The following is a 7,579-nucleotide window of genomic DNA, read 5'->3' as shown; positions in this document are numbered from 1 at the left end:
GGAAGAAGAGGAGGAAGTAGAGGAGGTGGAGAAGGAAGTAGAGGTGGAGGAAGTAGAAGAGGAGAAGGAAGAGAAGGAAGTAGAGGAGGAAGTAGAGGAGGAAGCAGACGAGGTGAAGGAAGTAGAGGTGGAGGAAGTAGAAGAGGTGGAGGAAGAGGCGGAGGAAGAGGAGAAGGAAGAGAAGAAGGAAGTAGAAGAGGAAGAAGAGGAGGAAGTAGAGGAGGTGAAGGAAGTAGAGGTGGAAGAAGTAGAAGAGGTGGAGGAAGAGGAGAAGGAAGAGAAGAAGGAAGTAGAGGAGGTGGAGAAGGAAGTAGAGGAGGAGGAAGTAGAAGAGGTGGAGGAAGAGGAGAAGGAAGAGAAGAAGGAAGTAGAAGAGGAAGAAGAGGAGGAAGTAGAGGAGGTGGAGAAGGAAGTAGAGGTGGAGGAAGTAGAAGAGGTGGAGGAAGAGGAGAAGGAAGAGAAGAAGGAAGTAGAGGAGGAAGTAGAGGAGGTGGAGAAGGAAGTAGAGGTGGAGGAAGTAGAAGAGGTGGAGGAAGAGAAGGAAGGAGAAGAGGAAGCGGAGGCGGCCTCGGTGAAGGAGGAGGAGCAGCAGAAGCGGGTGGTGTGGAGTGGAGAGCCGGAAAAGGAGCACAGACTTATGGGGGCAACACGCGCAGAAGAGGAGACAGTATTGAAAACAGAACCCTGGAAGGCGGAAGTGAGCTCCTCGAAAACAGCAAGAGAAGGTGAGATTCTTGCCAAGGAAAAGAAGGGTACTGCGAAAGGGAAAATGCCTTCTAAGAAAAAAAGATTGCTTGACGGGAAGAGACACCCCACACTTACCGAGAAGGTGGTGCCAGCAATGGCTGTAAAGAGCCCCTTGAACGGACAACTCCCAGAAGCCTTGGGGGGGAAAGAGGGAAGGGCGCTGAAACGGCGTCATCTGGATTTGGAAGGACAGGAGAGTCAACTTGGAGCACATTTTAAGACAAGACAAGAGGATATGCTTCTGGAGAAAGCCAGGGGCATGTTTTCACAAGTCCCGGAAACAGGCTTAGAGACCCGGATCCCAGAAGGCCCCCATAAGCTCAAGCCACACTTACCTCCTCTTATCATTAAACCACTGGCTCCTGAAGGGGGCAGGTGGAAGTGGTTTTTGAAGACTCACGATTTCCCAATGGGGGAAACTGAGGGCCAGGCCCCAGCTCCAACTCCATCCCCCTCCCCATCCCTTCCCTCTACGTCAGCTAAGCGGCCACTCTACTCAGAGGAAGACTGGCTTAAAAACACGCTAAGAAGGCTGGCAGCAGGAAAGCAACTTTCCAGGGACAATTTCCATAGGCTGAGCCAGCTCCTACGGAACATCACCTCAAAGGGACATTTGAAAGGGATGCGTCTGTGCATTCTTAAAGCCATCGCCGGACACCTCGCTCAGAACTGGGGGGTAAGGGAGGAGGATATATCGCAGCCAAGGGAGGCTGTTTTGAGCCCAGTGCACTTAAAAGTGACGTCTCCAATCAGAAGAAGAGAACAAGAGAGGTGGCGAGAGTCGTTTCCTTCCCTGGGGCCAGTGTTACCAGCAATTACTAAAAGGCCTCAAGCCCCACAGCTTCTCAGGTGGCCTCTCTTAGCGGAGTCCTACAGGAAGCAGCAGGCCCGCCAGTTACCTGCCACTATCAAGGAGCTAGAGCACTTCTACCGGATCAGAAAGACTGCTCCTACAGCCGCCTACCCCTCGGTGATTAAGGACTTTGGACCCTGGAGATGGAGGGAGGAACCCCCCAAATTTGCCAAGGCACAGAAGAAATCACTACCCATCACTGCACCCCTACTGCCAGCAACCACCAGGAGTCAAGCCCCAGAGGCTCTCAGCTGTCAGCTCCTAGGAAAGCCTGACAGGACTGTGCTGGCCCAGCAGAGGTCCCATGCCCTCCAGGAGATGGAGATGCACCATTTTGATCCTGACAAGAGAGACTTCTTTTCCACAGACGCCCATGCTTTGGTGGAAAAACAAACCCTAGCGCTGATGTTTCAGAAAGATCTCAGAGCTTTTAAGGGTAAAGGCAGACCACGTAAGTTGCCCAAGTTAGAGAAGACGGCACAGCCCCTCGCTGAGGAAGCGGTGCCGCCGTGGGATACCTTCGTGGCGCTGTACTACGTCTTGCGGATGCTGCAGGAGCAGTACGCCAAGGACAGCGCTGGCTGGATGGAACAGTTCCACCAGCTCATGGACCTGTACCAACTGAAGTCCCCCCGAGTCCAGAGGCTGCTACTAGAGTTACTGCAGAGAAAGAAAGTTCAACCCAAAGGGAACATCTACAAAAACAGTCCCCCAAGTAAGGACCTGGTATTAGGCGAGCGGGTGTTCTACAGCCTGATTTGTGGTGGATCCCGTGCCCCCAGAGAGCACTTTGAATTCCAGGAAGTTGTGCCCCTGCCTGAGAAGAACAGCGTGCATTCCACCCAACCTGTGGGTATTGCTCAGTATGGGTTCCTAGAACTTGCCTGGAAAAGCCTGCCACAAGTCAACCCTTACCCCACCAGGAGACTGCCCAATATCCCTGCGCGAACCCTCTGATTTGGCCTAATATTAGAACTTTGGGGTCTTAGTAGAAAATGAGTATGGGCTACAGATTTTAAGCTTCCTTACCTGCTCAGCATTTCTATATGCCAGAAAAGGCCTTCACTCAGCTTGAGAAACGGGCTAGACTATATACTGAATAAAATGATGTGTATATTTTCTCTGGGAAAAGTGCTATGCAGGTCCTCTGCCTGCTTGCAATTGGGCTGCTTTTTCCTATTGAGATGTATGAGTTCTTTATATATTTTGGATATTAACCTCTTATCACCTGTAAGATTTGCAAATATCTCCCATTCCATAGGTTGCCTTTCATTTCATGGATGGTTTCCTTTGCTGCACAGAAACTTTAGTCTGTTGTAGTCCCACCTGTTTATTTTTGCTTGTTGCCTTTACTTTTGGTATCCAATGCAAAAAATGATGTTTTCTCCTATGTTTTCTTCTAGGAGCTTTATGGTTTTAGCTCTTGCATTCAAGTCCCTCATACATTTGAGTTGACTTTTGTATGCGCTGTAGATTATGTTCCAGTTTCACTATTTTGCATGTGGCTGTCCAGTTGTCCCAGCATCATTTATTAAAGAGATTATCCTTTCCCCTTTGAATATTCTTGGCTCCTTTATTAACTGATTGGCCATACAGCAGAATTTTTTCTGTACTCTGTTCTGTTCATCTGTGTGGCTGTTTTTGGGCAAATACCGTTGTTTTGATTACTATAGTTTTGTAATGTAGTTTGAATCAAAAACTGTGCTGCTGCCAGCTTCTTCTTTCTCAAGACAGATTTGGCTATTCAGGAACTCTTGTGTTTCCATAAAAATTTTAGGAGTTTGTTCAACTTCTGTATGAAAAAAAAATGCCATTGCAATCTTGACTGGGGTTGCATCGAAGCTATAGGTTGGTTTAGGTAGTATGGAAATTTTAACAGTATTCTTCCAATCCATATGAATGAAGTATCTTTCCATTTGTGCCTGCTTCAGTTTCTTTCATCGATGTCTTAAAATTTTCAGGATGCTGGTCTTTTACCTCCTTTGTTAAATTTACTACTGGTGTTCCTTTTCACGCACTTATAAATGGGCTGTTTTCTTAATTTCTCTAGTAGCTATTAGAATTTATGGAAATGCAATTGATTTTTTATATTGATTTTGTATCCTGCAATTTTACTGAATTTGCTATTAGTTGCAATTATTTTGTTGGTGTAGTTTTTCAGGTATTTATATACAGTATCATGTTACTTGCTAATATACTTTTACTTCTTCCTTTCCAATTTGGATGCCTTTCTTTTTTTTCTTTTTAATTGGTGAATTGCTCAGACTCTCAGTACTATTTTGAGAGAGCATGCATGTCTTGTTCCTCAAATGAGGGGGAATGCTGTCAGCTACTCAATGTATGATATTACCTGTGGGCTTATTACATGTCGCTTTTGTTATGTTGAGATAGATTCCCTCTGTATCCATTCTGTTGAGAGCTTTATCATAAATGGATGTTGAATTTTATTCTTCATTTTGTTAATGTACATCCCGCTGATCTGTAGATACGCAACCATCCTAGGATCCCTGGCATAAATTCCATTTGATTATGCTGGATGAGCCTTTTATATATTGTTGAATTTGGTTTGCTAATTTGTGGAGGATTTTTGCATCTACGTTCATCATCAACATTAGTTTTTCCTCACCCAAAACTGAACTGGCTGGCACCTCAATCATAAACTTATAGCCTCTGGAACTGTGAGACTAAATTTCTGTTGTGGTAAGCCTCCAGTCTATGGTATTTTGTTACGTTGGCCTGAGCAGATCCACACAATTAGGAACATTTACTTTTTTCCCTGAGACTTCCTACCTAGTCTTGTTCAACAACATAACTAGTGGCGCCAACCAGATAGTTGTGACTTTCCTAGTAGCGCATTTTCCCTATCACATACAAGTCTGGAGAAATTATATAAATATAGCAAATACATGTCAAAGAAAGGGCCGCCCCTGGTGGCGCAGTGGTTGAGCGCTGGGCTGCAAAGCTGCCCGCAGCCTCTGCAGCACCTGTTCGATCCCCGGCCACAGGCGAGGGTCCCACATGGCGCGCAGACCCCTTCTGCAGTGCCCGCTGCTCCCCTCAGCAGTGTATTTCATCAGTATGCCTGTTCTGTTCTCCGCTCTGGCTCTGGTGAATCCTCTCACCCTCCCGCACTTCTGACTGTACCCAGTGCTTGTATAAATAAATAAATAAATGTTAAAAAAAAAAAAAGACTTGAAGGAAAGTATTTCTAACAAAGTTTCACCAGATTATTGCTATATGGATTATATGGAGAAGGAGACAGAGAAGGAGAAGAAGAAAGGGACAAAGGTGAGCTAGATGTCTTCAAGACAGGTATCAGAAATTATGGCTACAGAATTTCAATGACAGTCCATTAGTTAGCAGTAAGTACAGTCCTTAATCTCATTGGTCATAACCCAACAAACAAGTGGAGGATCTGTTAACCAAAAAAGAGGGGTACAATGAATTTTGCACAATTTGGAAGGCTGCCCACTAGGGAAGCCAAAGATACAGTTTCAATTTAACTAAATGCAACTAAATAGAGTGGGAATACATCTAGATCACTAGTCAGTAAAGTTTTCTAGTTCCTGGAATTTTCTTTTTAATTTGTAAAGTGGAAGTAACTATATGGTTATTGGCTAGACTATCTTAAAAGGGAAATGACAAAGAGTAAACCGTAAATATTTCAGGTTTACGGGACATACAATTTCTTTTACCATTACTCAACTCTGCTTTCGAAACAAGAAAACTGCCTTAGATAATGTGTAAAGAGTATGCCTGCGTTTATTTCCGAAAACAGGTGGTTGGCCCCTGGGCTATCAAATGCTAAGCTCTAGTCTTGAAAGTAGCAGATTTGGTTCATTCTGTCATTCATGAAGATTTATAATTAAACCACAACAGTTAAGTCTTAACTCTTCTAGATAAATACTCTTAAATTTCATAGTTATTTTGGTAGATTCTTGGATTTTAGTTGGTGGGCAAAATATTTAGATTTTGTTTGCCTAATTTCATAAGGGAAACTCACTTAGCTTTTGATTTTTAGGACTATTTTCATAGACATGTGCTGTAATTCTATAATCCACATAACAATAAGTTGGTGAAACTTTGTTAGAAATACTTTCCTTCGGGCCTCCCAGGTGGCGCAGTGGTTGAACGCTGGGTTGCAAAGCTGCCCATAGCCTCTGCGGCGCCGGTTTGATCACCGGCTGCTCCCTGGCCACCAGAGGAGGGTCCCGCATGGCGCGCAGACCTCTCCTGCCGCCTGCTGCTCCCCTCAGCAGTGTACTTCGGTCCTTCTGCCTGCTCTGCTCCCTGCTCTGGCTCTGGTGAATTCTCTCACCCTCCCGTGCTTCTGACTGTACCCAGTGCTTGTATAAATAAAATAAATAAATCTTAAAAAAAAAAAAGAAATACTTTCCTTCATGTCTGGACTTGAGTATGCATTATAATGCAGTTTTTGAAAGAGAGAAGTTGTTTTCCTTCACTTATTAAAATTAAAATTAAAAAATTTCCAATATTAAGTTAATTTTGGTGAATTACATTTTTTCTCAGAATATAATAACATCTTCTACAGACTTCTAAATATATTGAAACAAACTAAAGCATTAACAATTTTTTTCTTGGGCTTCCCTGGCCTAGGGGTTAAGTCTCAGCACTATCACTGCTACGACCCAAGTTTGGTCCCCTGCCAGGGAGCTAACCCACATATGGTGCAGCACACCTCTCCTGTCTCACCTGCTGCCCGCTTTAGCACTGTATTTCAGTAAATCCACCTGTTCTGTTCCCCATTCTGTCTCTAGTGAATCCTCTCACCCCTGGCACCTCTGGCCTACACTCCAGTTCTTCCATGCAAAATATATATTACGTTTTTTCTTCCATACTTACCGATATATTACCTCTAATTAACAGAGCTATAATCACTTTTTTCTTTGATTTATCAATTTCTATTTGCTGTTAATATACTTTTTTTTTTTACTTGAATTCACATTTTATTATAAGATTCATCTGGGAATATAGACCATTTTGTTTACCACCTATGAATCATACAAGAAACCTCTTTTCTGAATTTTATACCAAATTTTTAAAACAAAGGAAATGATACAAGTGGTATTCTAATTCCATTTTTTAAAAAGCCCTTTTGAAACTTTTAACTGAAAAAAATTTAAGTTAGAAAACATTTCTTCAATGGGGCCTCCCTGGTGGCACAAGGGGTTAAGACACAGCACTTTGAAGCTATCCGTAGCCTCTGCAGCACGAATTCAATTCCCAGCCAGGGAGCTACCCACACGGTGCAGCAGACCTCTCTGGTCTTGCCCGCTGCTCCCCTCAGCAGTGTATTTCAGTCAGTCTGCCTGTTCTGTTCCCCACTCTGTCTCTGGGTGAATCCTCTCAACCCCCTGCACCTCTGGCCTGTACCCCAGTTCTTGTATGCATGAATAAATAAATCTTGAAAAAAAAAGAAAACATTTCTTCAAGATTACTACCCCACTTCTGAATCACTAAACTCATTTAGACATATTCATCACTTTTCACAGAAAAAAAAAGTCTAGAGGACTATTTTGGAAATAATAAGCTCCCATAATTTTATTAGTAATTGCTTCCTCATATGGGCTAAGAATTTATGTTGTATCTCCAGTTTTGTAAGTCAAATTCTTACTCGTGATTTTATCAATTTCATCAGTGTCTGCTACTACATACAGGGATAAAAGTTATGGGGGTAAAGTGGTGAACAGAACTAAAGTTCTGGTCTCCAGTTTTGGTTTCCTGCATACATTAAAGAGTAGATGTTTCCCATGAGTAGAATACTGGCAATACCCCAAAGTTCTGGTAACCATTTCATTATTATTTCTTTCTGAATAGACCCTAAATTCAATTTAATTCAGGACTTATACATGAGATTTGTAAAATGTGACAAAGTATTACCACACAGATTAATAACAATAAAAAGCATCTCCACAGTGGCAAGATGTAGCAGTCTCCACTGAAACCAACTGACAATAT

The sequence above is a fragment of the Talpa occidentalis genome, unplaced genomic scaffold (assembly GCF_014898055.3).
Source record: "Talpa occidentalis isolate TD23 unplaced genomic scaffold, MPIMG_talOcc4v2.1 talOcc4.17, whole genome shotgun sequence".
Taxonomy (NCBI): Eukaryota; Metazoa; Chordata; class Mammalia; order Eulipotyphla; family Talpidae; genus Talpa; species Talpa occidentalis.
The sequence above is the reverse complement of the archived record's forward strand: the minus strand, read 5'-3'. Positions refer to the sequence as shown.